The sequence below is a fragment of the Carassius gibelio genome, chromosome B2, assembly GCF_023724105.1.
Source record: "Carassius gibelio isolate Cgi1373 ecotype wild population from Czech Republic chromosome B2, carGib1.2-hapl.c, whole genome shotgun sequence".
In the NCBI taxonomy this organism is placed as follows: domain Eukaryota; kingdom Metazoa; phylum Chordata; class Actinopteri; order Cypriniformes; family Cyprinidae; genus Carassius; species Carassius gibelio.
The window spans coordinates 10,385,834-10,403,117 of record NC_068397.1 but is presented as its reverse complement, the minus strand read 5'-3'; the positions used below and the strand labels follow the sequence as shown (position 1 = coordinate 10,403,117).

At 39.6% G+C, this 17,284-nt stretch overlaps 2 long non-coding RNA genes across 4 annotated transcripts; one reads left to right on the top strand and one right to left on the bottom strand.

Moving 5' to 3' along the window:
• Positions 1 to 8,532: 8,532 nt before the first annotated feature.
• Positions 8,533 to 10,724, top strand: LOC127950624 (uncharacterized). The gene is made up of 3 exons (XR_008152497.1): positions 8,533 to 8,746; positions 9,523 to 9,966; positions 10,354 to 10,724. It is a non-coding gene; the product is annotated as an uncharacterized LOC127950624 (long non-coding RNA).
• A 2,382-nt stretch (positions 10,725 to 13,106) lies between these two features.
• On the bottom strand, positions 13,107 to 15,704 carry LOC127950619 (uncharacterized). 3 transcript variants are annotated; one of them, XR_008152490.1, is made up of 5 exons: positions 15,557 to 15,704; positions 14,442 to 15,391; positions 14,239 to 14,323; positions 13,607 to 13,733; positions 13,107 to 13,486 (listed from the first exon to the last, which is right to left on the bottom strand). It is a non-coding gene; the product is annotated as an uncharacterized LOC127950619 (long non-coding RNA). The 3 variants fall into 3 exon arrangements; XR_008152492.1 differs by having other exon boundaries at positions 14,442 to 14,557; positions 15,557 to 15,700; XR_008152491.1 differs by having other exon boundaries at positions 14,442 to 14,592; positions 15,557 to 15,677.
• Between the last annotated feature and the right edge of the window lie 1,580 nt (positions 15,705 to 17,284).

Genomic DNA, 17,284 nt, shown 5'->3' with positions numbered 1-17,284 from the left:
GCCAAACTGATAGATGCTTATGACATATGAAATACAATGTTTTCTGCAATGCTGTAAGACAGTTTTTAATGTGTTAGAAGTTATATGCACAAAAACTTATGTTAGGACTTCAATGATCAAGATTGTCAGTTTACAGCTTTCTGAGTCCAGTAATGCTGAAATAGTGTTTCTGTTTAAATGAAGTGAAATCAAGCCCAAATCTGCTCAAAAGCTTGTCTCTCTAATAGAGAAAGCTGTTTCATTCAGTATTCAGTGCAAATCTTGCCATACTGAAACATGCTTATGCCATATGAAATACAATGTTTTCTGCAATGCTGTAAGACAGTTTTTAATGTGTTAGAAGTTATATGCACAAAAACTTATGTTAGGACTTCAATGATCAAGATTGTCAGTTTACAGCTTTCTGAGTCCAGTAATGCTGAAATAGTGCTTCTGTTCAAATGAAGTGAAATCTAGCCAAATCTGCTCAAAAGTGTAACGACAGATAAAAGAGGAGGAAGCAATTGCAGGCGATCAGATGTAGTTTATTGAGAAAGAGAGTCCAGGATGTTGGCAATGGCAAGGAAGGTCTACGGTGGCGTGAGATGAGCTGGGTGGTGAAGTCGGCGGTGCAGGTGAAGGTGGTCAATGGTTGAAACCAGGAACAGACCGGAACACTGACACGAGGACGACAACACTTAATCCACTCCAGCACACGAACACGGAAGACGGTAATCCAACTAGGACACGAAGACATGAGAGAGGATCTGACAACAGAGAGAGAGCGAGGTGAGTATAAGTAGCTGAGGTGTGATGAAGGTCAGCTGGAGCGAGACAATCAACACCCAGGTGATGACAATCAACTAAACGAGCACATGGAGACAACGTAAGTACAAAAACAATCACAAAACATGACACGGAGGAAACACTGGATTTCCTACCGTGACAGTACCCTCTCCCCTAGGACGTCACCTGACGTTCCCAGCCTGCTTTACCTGTAGATTGTAATCATCTATAAGGTGGTGATCCAATATGTCCCGAGCAGGAACCCAGCTTCTCTCCTCCGGACCGTAACCTTCCCAATCCACCAAGTACTGAAAACCGCGTCCCCTCCGTCTAGAGTCCAGAATACGATTAACCGAATAGGTGGTCTCCCCATTAACGAGACGAGGCGGGGGGGGAACCGGAGCAGGCGGATTAAGACGGGAAGAAATCACCGATTTAATTTTGGACACGTGGAACACGGGATGAATCCTCCTGTACGCCGGAGGAAGGCTAAGACGCACGGTTACCGGATTAATAATCTTGGTAATAGAAAACGGGCCAATAAATTTGGGAGCAAGTTTGTTAGAAACGGAACGCATAGGAATATTCTGGGTAGAAAGCCACACTCTTTGACCGACGACGTAACGGGGAGGCTTCGACCGGTGGCGATCGGCCTTAGCCTTGGTGCGCGACCTAGCCTGGAGCAGAGCTCTGCGAGCTCTGGTCCAGGTTCGGTGACACCTCTGGACTAGTGCGTGTGCGGAGGGGACCGAAACCTCGGATTCCGTACTGACAAAATTAGGTGGTTGGTACCCTAAACTACACTTAAATGGAGACATGCCCGTAGATGACACTGGCAAAGAATTGTGTGCGTACTCCACAACTGAGAGTTGCTGACACCAGGACGAAGGATTATTGGAAACCAAACATCGCAAAACCCTCTCGACATCCTGATTGGCTCGTTCGGTTTGACCATTGCTCTGGGGATGGAACCCGGAAGAAAGACTAACAGTCGCTCCTAACAATTTACAAAATTCTCGCCAAAATTTGGACACAAATTGGGGACCCCTGTCAGAAACCACGTCTGTCGGGAGGCCATGTATGCGGAAGACGTGGTCAATGACAGCTACCGCTGTTTCCTTGGCTGAAGGTAATTTGGGCAAGGGAATAAAATGAGTCGCCTTCGAGAACCGGTCCACTACGGTTAAAATCACCGTATTGCCTCTAGAGGGCGGGAGGGCGGTGATAAAATCTAGCGAAATGTGGGACCAGGGTCTTGAAGGGACAGACAGCGGTAAGAGTAACCCATCTGGAGGTCGATTGGAAGTCTTACCAATAGCGCAAACTGAACAAGCCAAGACGAAATCGTGGACGTCGCGAGCCATACCAGGCCACCAAAATCGTTGCTTGACTAGAAATCTAGTTCTACTAACCCCTGGGTGACAAGCAACACTGGAACAATGACCCCACTGGAGAACGTCTGACCGTAACCCCTCCGGCACAAACAATCGGTTCGGTGGGCAACGAGCCGGGGGCGTTACCCCTTCTAAGGCGGTCAACACCTTCGATTCGACCTCCCATCTGAGCGCGGAGATAATGATGGTCCCCGGTAAAATGGGCTCGGGAGTAGCAGTACGATCGGAACGCTCAAAAAGACGGGATAAAGCATCGGGTTTGATGTTTTTGGAACCCGGCCGGTAAGAAAGTGTAAAATCGAAACGACCGAAAAACAATGCCCACCGAGCCTGCCTGGAGTTAAGTCTTTTGGCGGTTCTAATGTATTCGAGATTCTTATGGTCCGTCCATACAATGAAAGGTACACCCGACCCCTCAAGCCAGTGACGCCATTCTTCCAGTGCAAGTTTGACTGCCAACAACTCTCGATTGCCAATGTCATAATTAACTTCTGCAGGAGATAAACGGTGAGAATAATACGCGCACGGATGCACCTTTCCGTCTGAGGATGCGCGTTGGGATAACACTGCTCCTACCCCCACCTCTGACGCGTCGACCTCCACTATGAATTGACGTGAGCGATCAGGGGTGACGAGAATGGGAGCTGAAACAAAGCAGCTTTTCAGTTTGGCAAACGCAGCCTCAGCTGCGTCTGACCACCTGAACGTCAAACTAGGGGAGGTCAAGGCGGTCAGAGGAGCGGCTAGTTGGCTGAAATTGCGAATGAAACGCCGGTAAAAATTGGCGAACCCCAGAAATCTCTGCAGGGCCTTGCGAGACTCTGGGGATGGCCAATTTACCACAGCCTTAACCTTCTCAGGATCCATGCGAACACCCTCAGTCGAAATGATGTGTCCTAGAAAAGAAACAGACTGTGCATGAAAAACGCATTTCTCCGCCTTGACAAACAATCCATTCTCTAGCAACCGCAGAAGCACTCGTCGTACGTGTTGCACGTGTTCCTGGAGAGACGAAGAAAAAATCAATATGTCATCCAGGTAAACATATATGAACAGATCGACCATGTCTCGCAACACGTCATTAACGAGTGCTTGAAAGACTGCCGGCGAGTTGGTTAGCCCGAACGGCATAACGCAGTACTCAAAATGGCCTCTAGGGGTGTTAAAGGCAGTCTTCCACTCATCCCCCTCCCTGATGCGGACCAAATGATAAGCATTACGTAAGTCCAATTTAGTGAAAACGGACGCTCCCTGCAACCTCTCAAAAGCTGAAGACATAAGCGGTAAAGGATAGGTATTCTTTACCGTTATGTTGTTCAGCCCTCGGTAGTCAATGCAAGGTCGCAAGGATCCGTCCTTCTTTCCCACAAAAAAGAACCCCGCCCCCGCTGGAGAAGAAGAAGGGCGGATAAACCCCGTTGCTAGAGAACTGGATATATATTTCTCCATGGCCGCCGTCTCTGGAATAGACAAAGAATATAACTTGCCCTTAGGCGGAGAAGTACCTGGCAATAACTCTATCGCACAGTCATAGGGACGATGAGGAGGAAGAGAATCAGCACGAGACTTACTGAACACCTCCTTCAGGTCGTGGTACTCCGCGGGCACGCTAGCCAAATCCACTGCTTCCCCCTGAAACACAGACTCAGAAACATTAACACCAGCAGACAAAAGACAAGACAAATGACATTCCTCGCTCCAGCTAACCACAGATCCAAGGCGCCAATTGATCCTGGGGTTGTGTTTCTGAAGCCAGGTGTGACCGAGAACGATGGGGGATTGAGGTGAGTCCGTGATGTAAAATGATATCTCCTCAGTATGGTTGCCAGATGTGGTGAGGGAAACAGGTAAGGTGGTCTGAGTGATGACTGGTAGTCTGTGTCCGTTGAGAGCAAAGGGTGCAATGGGGTGTTTGAGGGAGGTGAGAGGAATGTTAAGCTTACAAGCGAACTTGAAGTCCATGAAGTTACCCTCTGCCCCAGAATCCAACAAGGCGTGATGCTCGAGTGCGTGGGTGGACCACCGTAGACTCACCGGAAGGAGTGTCGATGTAGATGAGGTCTTCCTGGCAGAGATCCCACCCGATAGTAGCCTCCGTTTTACTATCGGGCTTGGTCTTTTACCGGACAACGCTGGATGTGATGTTCTTGACTGCCGCAGTATAAACATAGTCCCAGGGATCTCCGCCTGATCCTCTCCTCCCGGGAGAGCCGAGCTCGCCCCACCTGCATGGGTTCATGATCTCCCGGTGGGCTGACCGCAACATCTGAGCGCTGATACTGAGCCTCCGGTCTGTTCGCGAGAACTGTTCTCCCCCTCCGTCTGGTGGCTTGATCGAGTCGATTGTCAACTCTGATGGTGAGGTCAATCAGACTATTGAGAGAAGTGGGGAGCTCGACGGCGCGGATCTCCTGTTGGATGCGGTCAGCCAACCCATGCAGGAAGTGATCCCACTGCGCCTCTTCGTTCCACTTACACTCCGCCGCCAGGGTGCGGAACTCAATCGAGTAATCGGAGACGGACCTTTCCCCCTGACGTAGGTCCGTGAGAAGGCGAGCCGCTTCCCTCCCGGCGACGGAGCGGTCGAAGACCCGTCTCATCTCTTCCGAAAGGGCGTGGAACGAGGCACAGCAGCTGTCTTGGTTCTCCCACACCGCCGTCCCCCAGAGGGCAGCCCTTCCCGTAAGTAGTGATAAGACGAATGCCACCTTCATTTCCTCGGTGTAGAACGTGCGGGGCTGCATGGCGAAGTGCAGAGAACAATGAGACAGAAATGATCGACAGAACTCTGGCTCACCCGCATATTTCTCCGGGATGGGGAGGCGTGGTTCGGGCTGGGAAATCCCCCCGGAGACGATCGGCGGTGTGGGTGGCGTGGGAGGCGCAGCGGGTGACGGTTGTTGTTGGTGTTGCGTCTGGAGAGCGAGCTCGGACACCTTCGTCACCATTGCTTGGAAGGCTCGACCCATCTCATCTATCGCCTTGTCTTGGCGATCCATACGACCCACAGCTCGTTGCAGAAATTCTTCCAGATGAGATGGGGAGCGGTCGCCTGCTGCTTCCATGATGGTCAGATCCTTCTGTAACGACAGATAAAAGAGGAGGAAGCAATTGCAGGCGATCAGATGTAGTTTATTGAGAAAGAGAGTCCAGGATGTTGGCAATGGCAAGGAAGGTCTACGGTGGCGTGAGATGAGCTGGGTGGTGAAGTCGGCGGTGCAGGTGAAGGTGGTCAATGGTTGAAACCAGGAACAGACCGGAACACTGACACGAGGACGACAACACTTAATCCACTCCAGCACACGAACACGGAAGACGGTAATCCAACTAGGACACGAAGACATGAGAGAGGATCTGACAACAGAGAGAGAGCGAGGTGAGTATAAGTAGCTGAGGTGTGATGAAGGTCAGCTGGAGCGAGACAATCAACACCCAGGTGATGACAATCAACTAAACGAGCACATGGAGACAACGTAAGTACAAAAACAATCACAAAACATGACACGGAGGAAACACTGGATTTCCTACCGTGACAAAAAGCTTGTCTCTCTATTAGAGAAAGCTGTTTCATTCAGTATTCAGTGCAAATCTTGCCAATCTGATAGATGCTTATGCCTTATGAAGTACAATGTTTTCTGCAATGCTGTAAGACAGTTTTTAATGTGTTAGAAGTTATATGCACAAAAACTCATGTTAGGACTTCAATGATCAAGATTGTCAGTTTACAGCTTTCTGAGTCCTGTAATGTTGAAATAGTGTTTCTGTTCAAATGAAGTGAAATCAAGCCCAAATCTGCTCAAAAGCTTGTCTCTCTAATAGAGAAAGCTGTTTCATTCAGTATTCAGTGCAAATCTTGCCAAACTGATAGATGCTTATGCCATATGAAATACAATGTTTTCTGCAATGCTGTAAGACAGTTTTTAATGTGTTAGAAGTTATATACACAAAAACTAATGTTAGGACTTCAATGATCAAGATTGTCAGTTTACAGCTTTCTGAGTCCAGTAATGTTGAAATAGTGTTTCTGTTCAAATGAAGTGAAATCAAGCCCAAATCTGCTCAAAAGCTTGTCTCTCTAATAGAGAAAGCTGTTTCATTCAGTATTCAGTGCAAATCTTGCCAAACTGATAGATGCTTATGCCATATGAAATACAATGTTTTCTGCAATGCTGTAAGACAGTTTTTAATGTGTTAGAAGTTATATGCACAAAAACTTATGTTAGGACTTCAATGATCAAGATTGTCAGTTTACAGCTTTCTGAGTCCAGTAATGTTGAAATAGTGTTTCTGTTCAAATGAAGTGAAATCTAGCCCAAATCTGCTCAAAAGCTTGTCTCTCTATTAGAGAAAGCTGTTTCATTCAGTATTCAGTGCAAATCTTGCCAAACTGATATATGCTTATGCCATATGAAATACAATGTTTTCTGCAATGCTGTAAGACAGTTTTTAATGTGTTAGAAGTTATATGCACAAAAACTTATGTTAGGACTTCAATGATCAAGATTGTCAGTTTACAGCTTTCTGAGTCCAGTAATGTTGAAATAGTGTTTCTGTTCAAATGAAGTGAAATCTAGCCAAATCTGCTCAAAAGCTTGTCTCTCTATTAGAGAAAGCTGTTTCATTCAGTATTCAGTGCAAATCTTGCCAAACTGATAGATGCTTATGCCATATGAAATACAATGTTTTCTGCAATGCTGTAAGACAGTTTTTAATGTGTTAGAAGTTATATGCACAAAAACTTATGTTAGGACTTCAATGATCAAGATTGTCAGTTTACAGCTTTCTGAGTCCAGTAATGCTGAAATAGTGTTTCTGTTCAAATGAAGTGATATCAAGCCCAAATCTGCTCAAAAGCTTGTCTCTCTATTAGAGAAAGCTGTTTCATTCAGTATTCAGTGCAAATCTTGCCATACTGAAACATGCTTATGCCATATGAAATACAATGTTTTCTGCAATGCTGTAAGACAGTTTTTAATGTGTTAGAAGTTATATGCACAAAAACTTATGTTAGGACTTCAATGATCAAGATTGTCAGTTTACAGCTTTCTGAGTCCAGTAATGCTGAAATAGTGCTTCTGTTCAAATGAAGTGAAATCTAGCCAAATCTGCTCAAAAGCTTGTCTCTCTATTAGAGAAAGCTGTTTCATTCAGTATTCAGTGCAAATCTTGCCAATCTGATAGATGCTTATGCCTTATGAAATACAATGTTTTCTGCAATGCTGTAAGACAGTTTTTAATGTGTTAGAAGTTATATACACAAAAACTAATGTTAGGACTTCAATGATCAAGATTGTCAGTATACAGCTTTCTGAGTCCAGTAATGTTGAAATAGTGTTTCTGTTCAAATGAAGTGAAATCTAGCCCAAATCTACTCAAAAGCTTGTCTCTCTATTAGAGAAAGCTGTTTCATTCAGTATTCAGTGCAAATCTTGCCAAACTGATAGATGCTTATGCCATATGAAATACAATGTTTTCTGCAATGCTGTAAGACAGTTTTTAATGTGTTAGAAGTTATATGCACAAAAACTTATGTTAGGACTTCAATGATCAAGATTGTCAGTTTACAGCTTTCTGAGTCCAGTAATGCTGAAATAGTGTTTCTGTTCAAATGAAGTGAAATCAAGCCCCAATCTGCTCAAATGCTTGTCTCTCTAATAGAGAAAGCTGTTTCATTCAGTATTCAGTGCAAATCTTGCCATACTGAAACATGCTTATGCCATATGAAATACAATGTTTTCTGCAATGCTGTAAGACAGTTTTTAATGTGTTAGAAGTTATATGCACAAAAACTTATGTTAGGACTTCAATGATCAAGATTGTCAGTTTACAGCTTTCTGAGTCCAGTAATGCTGAAATAGTGTTTCTGTTCAAATGAAGTGAAATCAAGCCCAAATCTGCTCAAAAGCTTGTCTCTCTATTAGAGAAAGCTGTTTCATTCAGTATTCAGTGCAAATCTTGCCAAACTGATGGATGCTTATGCCTTATGAAGTACAATGTTTTCTGCAATGCTGTAAGACAGTTTTTAATATGTTAGAAGTTATATACACAAAAACACATGTTAGGACTTCAATGATCAAGATTGTCAGTTTACAGCTTTCTGAGTCCAGTAATGCTGAAATAGTGCTTCTGTTCAAATGAAGTGAAATCTAGCCCAAATCTGCTCAAAAGCTTGTCTCTCTATTAGAGAAAGCTGTTTCATTCAGTATTCAGTGCAAATCTTGCCAAACTGATAGATGCTTATGCCTTATGAAGTACAATGTTTTCTGCAATGCTGTAAGACAGTTTTTAATGTGTTAGAAGTTATATGCACAAAAACTAATGTTAGGACTTCAATGACAACCCATTCTCACTCCAAAGGCGTCAAAAACCGAAGCATGGTCAAGCGCCCCTAGCGTCACTTTTATGACGCCAAATGTGCCTCTCGGCGTCGACTATCGAAGCACTACGACCTTCATTGCTTTCAGTGGGAAACTTTTGGCGTCAGAATTCGACACGAGGACATGAGATGTTTATCGCTATGAAATCACGTTCAAGAAGTCTCATTCAGCATACATCGCGCGATACTTGCTATCAGTTCCACAGTTTGGGTGAGTAGTCGTATATACGCTCTTTTAATGCCTTTTATCAAATGTATTCTGTCTTCTTTATTAATCAGATTAGTGCCATATGTTTAATCGCTGTATTATATCGGTCATCCGCGGCTGTCTTTGAGTTTCATTGCGTTTAAATAAATGAACACAGCTGCTAATTAGTGTGATTAAACTCTATCTGTCACGTGACGTGCCTTAGACCTTCGATCCGTTTTATATTATTATTCATTTCAGGATCAATGATGTAAGTTGTATTTGTAGTAAAATCATGGTAATCACGACACAATAGTAATAAATGAAATGTGAAGTTAAAACACAGTAAATGGGACATTAGTAACTGTAACTGTAGTTTTACTATGATATATTAATAATCAATACAACAATACAATAATCACCAAACCAGCTATGTTTGTATCACTGTAATGTTAGTGTTTTTATGTGCTTTTATATGACAGATATCACAGTAATCATGTGTTCTGTACCATGCTTTTAATACCTTTTAATGTGAATCCAAAAAAAAAAAAAAATCAAATTAAAAATAAATAATAAAACATGTATTTTTCCATCTTGCAGTTCATTCATATCAGTTTATATATATATATATATATATATATATATATATATATATATATATATATATATATATATATATATATATATATATATATATTTATTTTTATATATATAAATATTTTGCTCACAGATCATTATTAACATTCTGTATATAATTCAATTTTATTTTCTCTCCCCTTTTTTATTATTTATATTTTTAGCTGAAAAGACGTAAAGACAGTCAGCCCAGTGGTGTTTCTGGAGAGGGATTCCTTCAGAAATGGAGAAGACAGAAAGCTGCGGAGGCAGATATTTCCAGCAGTAAGTCTGTGATAGTTTGTCTCTTTTATCAAAAATTCCTGCTGTTATAATTTGTACAGCATTTGTTGTTTCTTAAACTGTTGCACTGTCCAAATACCCACACTTGCCATCTTTGCACTTGACCACTTGATTACTTATTTGACGTCTTTCCTGTATTTGGCCTAGTGTTCGAGTGAGCATGATGACCACAAGTGTGTGTCGAACTTTTCATGACCTGATGACTGTGTTTCCCAATCCTGATCCTGGAGAACCCCAGCACTGCACGGTTTTGGCGTCTCTCTTATCTGACAAACACACTTTTGAGGTCTTGGAGTCTTCACTGATGAGCTGATGAGTTGAATCAGGTGTGTTTGATCAGGGAGACATCTCAAATGTGCAGTGTTGGGCTTCTCCAGGACCAGGCTTGGGAGCCACTGCCTTATGGGACACTTATGTGTTTAAAGAGATTTTTAATATCTAATTATCAATATTTCACATACTGTACTAAACACATCACAGTCTTAATAATCCAGTTTAACACTTGTATGATATTGTACAAGCCCCAGGACGGTCTCATCTGACACTATCAAAAGAATTCATATGACTATAGCTTGCTATTAATTACTTGCTTTCAATAATGGATTCATTTAACATTTAATTTTACAGCATCTTTACAGAGGCTGCTTTTATGGTCTAAACAAAACACAGTGTAATGTATAAGTTGAATGTAATGTAATATTTCTGTTTTACAGGATTGTTTGAGGATAACACTGCAGTTCTCCATCATGCACAAGGACTCACCTCGTTAACTCTTTATCCCCCACACACACAGATATGGTCCCTGGATCAGTGATTAGACTTTGCAGTGGTTTGATTTTTGCAGAAGATGTAACTTTGTTTTATTTATAAGCTCATAATGAATACATTACAGAACCAGTGATGAAAACAATAGTTAAAAATAGTATTTTTCGTATTGATAAAGCATTTTGTTCTCTTTTTCAAGCTTCATACAGTGAACTTTTTAGACTTTAATTAAGAGTTTTAGTAAAGGAGATATTCATACACAGTCATCCCCTAGCTCCAGTCATGAAGTGAAATCATGATGTTATGTCAAAGCTAGCAGGTGTTTGGTTTCCTGAACACTTTCTCTGTCTTCCATTGTTCAGACAATCAGTGTTTATTTGATGCTGTGCTGATTGAGTTTTATAGATGATATTGCACACTTGACATGCATGTCTTCATGGTGTTTTTTTGTGAGTTTGAAACATTTACATTGTGTTGTATAACATTTTGGTCAATTTAATTTTTTTAATAAAATTGATCTTTTTCCAGTGTTCTCTGAAAGACATACTGTATTTACTGTTTTGTTTTTTTAATAAAAGCATTTTCATTTGCATACTGAAAATAGTTAATGTTTACAACATAACTGCCTTTTTATTCTTTATGGTGGCAAAAACGAGCTTGGTGACAGAGGATGCAGTGTAGTAATTTGGGCATGTTGTCTTTAAATGAGTTTGACATATCAATAAATAATGGAAGATCCTTACAAAAATATGCATGTTTATTATGCTTTATGTATTTATTTGTTCATTCATTCATTCATTAATTTATAATTTCTGTTTTTATTCCTAGGGTTCAAATGGTAGAGAATGGTAAATCACAGAAACACAAATGTGAACAATTTTAACTTTAAAACACAATGTAATATACAATGTAAATTTTAGAAGCACGTCATTTGATTAGTAAATATATTTGTCTTTGGTCAAAAAAAAAAAAATACAAATCTTAAAAATGTGTCTTATATTTAATGAGAGGAATCTATCTGTTGGATACAACTGCGACTGCTGGGCATGTGCACATCAATATTGCCCAATTTTTGTCAAGCTGAACAACGGAGTAAGGTGAAGACGTTAATAAAACAGAATCTAATAAGTAGCAAGCTTAATCTATTGTTAACCGAATCTATCCCTTCAGCCGAAAAACGAAAGACATCTGTCATACATGGATAAGGAAGTGTGACGCTGCTGCTCAGCTTAGATGCCATTGGCTATGACTTTTCAGGACAGTCTGTGGTTGGACTATCTTTTAACCCATATTAAACAGCGCATCATGTTAAAAAGTATGTTTTGCTCCTATCATCACATTAGTAATATATTAAGTCAACAATGAAGTGTTGCTATCTTGAGAAAAATGACATCTTTAGCGAGATCCTAATCCTAACCCTAAGCATAACTTCAATGAACTACAAAAACAGCCCCCTAGTGTTGCCTTTCTATAGATAGAACGACGGAGGCTTGTGGGTAATGTAGTTTAAAACTTTTTATTAACGAAACTAAATAAATTATTTATTTTAAGGTAAACTGGATATCTAAATATGTTTATTGTGCAAACCTCTATGATATATTTGAGAGGCAGGCTGAAATGTGGTATTTTACAGTGAGCAATATTTAAAATGCTTTTATGCCAGCTTTCCACTTATTTCTGAAAACTGAGCTCAACATTATTTTATCAGCATAGCATAAGTAATAATCCTGCCCATTTTCTCTTTGATATGTTAATTGGACTCTGATTTACAGCCATTTGAAATGTACAGTTTTGGGCTCTTCCGGGGGGTGCTACTGGGCCCCTGGGGGTAGCAGGGCAGTAAAACCTACATATATGTATTCTCCTCATCATGAACAACAAACTGAGCTGAGTCACATTTATATCTGACAGTTTTCACAGTCCTCTGTTTTCTATTCTATTCATCATGGCTATTATACCTTTTGACAGGACATTGTGAGGCCATCTGATGAAACATGGAAAAATTATAAAGAAATGATTTAATAATGAAAATAATAGATTATTTCTTTGATTTTTGAAGTAAATGGCAAGAAATATAATGGATGAACCTGCAACAACTTGCCATTATCTATTCCCCACTGTAAAGCAGTAATCAAGGACAATGTATACACATTGTGATACTTCACTATTACACAAGGACAAATTCATGCAGTGCTAAGAATATTAATTTATATATATATATATATATATATATATATATATATATATATTAGCATTATATATAACTAATTAGCCGAAATCAGTGTAAAAATGTCCTCCTCACCCCCGTATCTTGCTCCTCATGTGCTGGACATCAGTAATGTGCGTGCTCTTGGTTTTAATGCAGTACAAGATCCACGTTGATCATTCCTGCTACATTCTCAGTTATCCGTCAAGTGCTTGTAACAATAAAGCCCATGGCACCATCTTGTAATGCAGAATAATTAATCTTGTAACTCCCTGTATTTCACAAAAAAATGTGCATATTTGTTACTAAAATATAAAAAAATTACTTTCTGGTGTACTGATGTCCCAGATGTTATTAATCCGATCAAAAATGTTCATGTCTTAAATAAAAAAATAATCCCAATAATTAATATGTCGTTTTTCCAAGTCTAAAATAAACACATATGAGCCTACCTAGTAAAATGATGTATTTACCAAGAATCTTCAGAACACAATATTCACCATTTTCATTTTATTGAAGCATAGACTATAAAGTTGATAAAGTAGCATCAAGACAAATAAGATTCAATGAAAATAATTATCATCAAAGATACATTAACCTCATATATAAATCAGTTCACACAGATGAGTGATGAAATGTCCTTAAAAGTCACACAGTCCCATCCAGTCAACTGTGATACAGATCATGTGATACATATAAGACATGTGATACTGTTTCAGAAAATAATGATTCCCATCATCACATCTAAACTGGTTTCATCTCCCCATCGTGATCTTCTTCTCTCGTGTCTGGAAACAGTTTGTGGTTGATGTCCAGCACTGATGAGGTGTAGCTTGTTCTCAGCCAGATGATCTCTCAGTCCTAAGATCCCAGACCTGGTCAAAGTGAAACAAACAATGCAGAAGAAGTTGTTTAATGGACAGAGAGCGCAGCTTATGTTCTGTGTGGTTTTAGCAGGGTGAGTAACTATGACCCTTGTAGTACTGTACACTTACCATTCTTCAAGCTGTTTTAAGATCTTTTGAGAAGCTTTTCTCTGAAGACAATTTACCACATCCTCTTCTTTCACTCCTTTCAAGAGCATCACTTGGTCAAAACCCCTCATTTGGCTGATGAGATCATCTGTACAAATAAAAATACTGCAATAAATATGTCATTCTGCAAGAATTAAGAAAAAGTTACAGAAGCAAAGGTCTTGCTCATGAGACATTAGCATGTGTAGTTCTCAGAGACTCTAGAATTCATCTGTTGTTGCAGTAAATGTGTTTTTTTCCTCTAGAATCTTTCTCCAAAGTTCCTGACTTCTCTCACAAACGTGTTTTAGTCTGTGCAGTGTAATGCCTGGCTTCAAACCAATCAACTATCAATTCACAATTAATAACATAACATTTACAAAACAATGAAATAATGTCAATTGGTGTTTATATCAACTAAACCAATTTCATGACACTTGTCTGCTAATAAAACAGGTGGTGTGTTTTTAAAAACATAATATTAAAAATGTCCAGTCACACTTTGCTAACATGCTGTAATTGTAATAGTATAAAATGAAATCAAGGCTGACATGACCAGTTCTGTGAGAGATCATCATAAAATGTTGTATAACATTGCTTCAACACACACATACCAGAGGACTTCTGTTTGTTTGAGCTCAAGATGGCCATCTTCATTCCTCATCCTGAGCAAATCATATCCTTGGTCTTCCTTCTCTTCTGTGAAACAAGATAATCTCTACTTACTCTGTGTGCAATTAATATTGCTCATTAAACATAATTAAGTTAATTTAAAGTAAGATTCAGACCAGAGCATTTTTGGAGTAAACAAATGTACCTGGGAAGAGCTGATCATGGCAAGATTCGCTGAGACTCAGTAATAGCTCTTTTAGGTTTTAGGAAGGTTTGTGAGGGTTGGCTCTTAAAATAGCTGTTGAGCTCGATATTTTAGACCTGAAAAAGAAGAACAGCATTATCTGGAAAAAATCCTGTAAGACAGAAGGAAGGACATATTATTAATTACGTGCAGCTTGTACATTACACCTCTGTAAAGATGCTGTATAATTAAATGTTAAATGAATCCATTATTGAAAGCAAGTAATTAATAACAAGCTATAGTCATATGAATTCTTTGATAGTGTCAGATGAGACAGTCCTGGGGCTTGTACAATATCATACAAGTGTTAAACTGGATTATTAAGACTGTGATGTGTTTAGGGATCATTTTTAAGACTTTGACCCTGTCCAGATACCCACACTTGCAGTCTTGGCCACTTGAGAGTGTGTGTACGTGACAGTGTGTGCACAAGACTGTCCCCGGTCTTAATAATGCCAAAGCACAGCGTCCTTAACACACACTAAACCTCTCCAATACTGCTCTGGAGCGCTATACAAAGCTTAGTGTATCCCATCATGCATCATGTTTTGGAATAAATCGTCAGACTTTTTGCCGAGATCTCACAAGAGGTTATGGAAAGCTGTCCAATGTACAGTATGTGAAATATTGATAATTAGATATTAAAAATCTCTGTAAACACATAAGTGTCCCATAAGGCAGTGGCTCCCAATCCTGGTCCTGGAGAACCCCAACACTGCACATTTGAGATGTCTCCCTGATCAAACACACCTGATTCAACTCATCAGCTCATCAGTGAAGACTCCAAGGCAGATAAGAGAGACGCCAAAACCGTGCAGTGCTGGGGTTCTCCAGGATCAGGATTGGGAAACACAGTCATCAGGTCATGAAAAGTTCGACACACACTTGTGGTCATCATGCTCACTCGAACACTAGGCCAAATACAGGAAAGACTTCAAATAAGTAATCAAGTGGTCAAGTGAAAAGATGGCAAGTGTGGGTATTTGGACAGTGCAACAGTTTAAGAAACAACAAATGCTGTACAAATTATAACAGCAGGAATTTTTGATAAAAGAGACAAACTATCACAGACTTACTGCTGCAAATATCTGCCTCCGCAGCTTTCTGTCTTCTCCATTTCTGAAGGAATCCCTCTCCAGAAACACCACTGGGCTGACTGCCTTTACGTCTTTTCAGCTAAAAATAAAAATAATAAAAAAGGGGAGAGAAAATAAAATTGAATTATATACAGAATGTTAATAATGATCTGTGAGCAAAATATTTATATATATAAAAATATATATATATATATATATATATATATATATATATATATATATATATATATATATATATATATATATATAAACTGATATGAATGAACTGCAAGATGGAAAAATACATGTTTTATTATTTATTTTTAATTTGATTTTTTTTTTTTTTTGGATTCACATTAAAAGGTATTAAAAGCATGGTACAGAACACATGATTACTGTGATATCTGTCATATAAAAGCACATAAAAACACTAACATTACAGTGATACAAACATAGCTGGTTTGGTGATTATTGTATTGTTGTATTGATTATTAATATATCATAGTAAAACTACAGTTACAGTTACTAATGTCCCATTTACTGTGTTTTAACTTCACATTTCATTTATTACTATTGTGTCGTGATTACCATGATTTTACTACAAATACAACTTACATCATTGATCCTGAAATGAATAATAATATAAAACGGATCGAAGGTCTAAGGCACGTCACGTGACAGATAGAGTTTAATCACACTAATTAGCAGCTGTGTTCATTTATTTAAACGCAATGAAACTCAAAGACAGCCGCGGATGACCGATATAATACAGCGATTAAACATATGGCACTAATCTGATTAATAAAGAAGACAGAATACATTTGATAAAAGGCATTAAAAGAGCGTATATACGACTACTCACCCAAACTGTGGAACTGATAGCAAGTAACGCGCGATGTGTGCTGAATGAGACTTCTTGAACGTGATTTCATAGCGATAAACATCTCATGTCCTCGTGTCGAATTCTGACGCCAAAAGTTTCCCACTGAAAGCAATGAAGGTCGTAGTGCTTCGATAGTCGACGCCGAGAGGCACATTTGGCGTCATAAAAGTGACGCTAGGGGCGCTTGACCATGCTTCGGTTTTTGACGCCTTTGGAGTGAGAATGGGTTGTCAATGATCAAGATTGTCAGTATACAGCTTTCTGAGTCCAGTAATGTTGAAATAGTGTTTCTGTTCAAATGAAGCGAAATCTAGCCCAAATCTGCTCAAAAGCTTGTCTCTCTATTAGAGAAAGCTGTTTCATTCAGTATTCAGTGCAAATCTTGCCAAACTGATAGATGCTTATGCCATATGAAATACAATGTTTTCTGCAATGCTGTAAGACAGTTTTTAATGTGTTAGAAGTTATATGCACAAAAACTTATGTTAGGACTTCAATGATCAAGATTGTCAGTTTACAGCTTTCTGAGTCCAGTAATGCTGAAATAGTGTTTCTGTTCAAATGAAGTGATATCAAGCCCAAATCTGCTCAAAAGCTTGTCTCTCTATTAGAGAAAGCTGTTTCATTCAGTATTCAGTGCAAATCTTGCCATACTGAAACATGCTTATGCCATATGAAATACAATGTTTTCTGCAATGCTGTAAGACAGTTTTTAATGTGTTAGAAGTTATATGCACAAAAACTTATGTTAGGACTTCAATGATCAAGATTGTCAGTTTACAGCTTTCTGAGTCCAGTAATGCTGAAATAGTGCTTCTGTTCAAATGAAGTGAAATCTAGCCAAA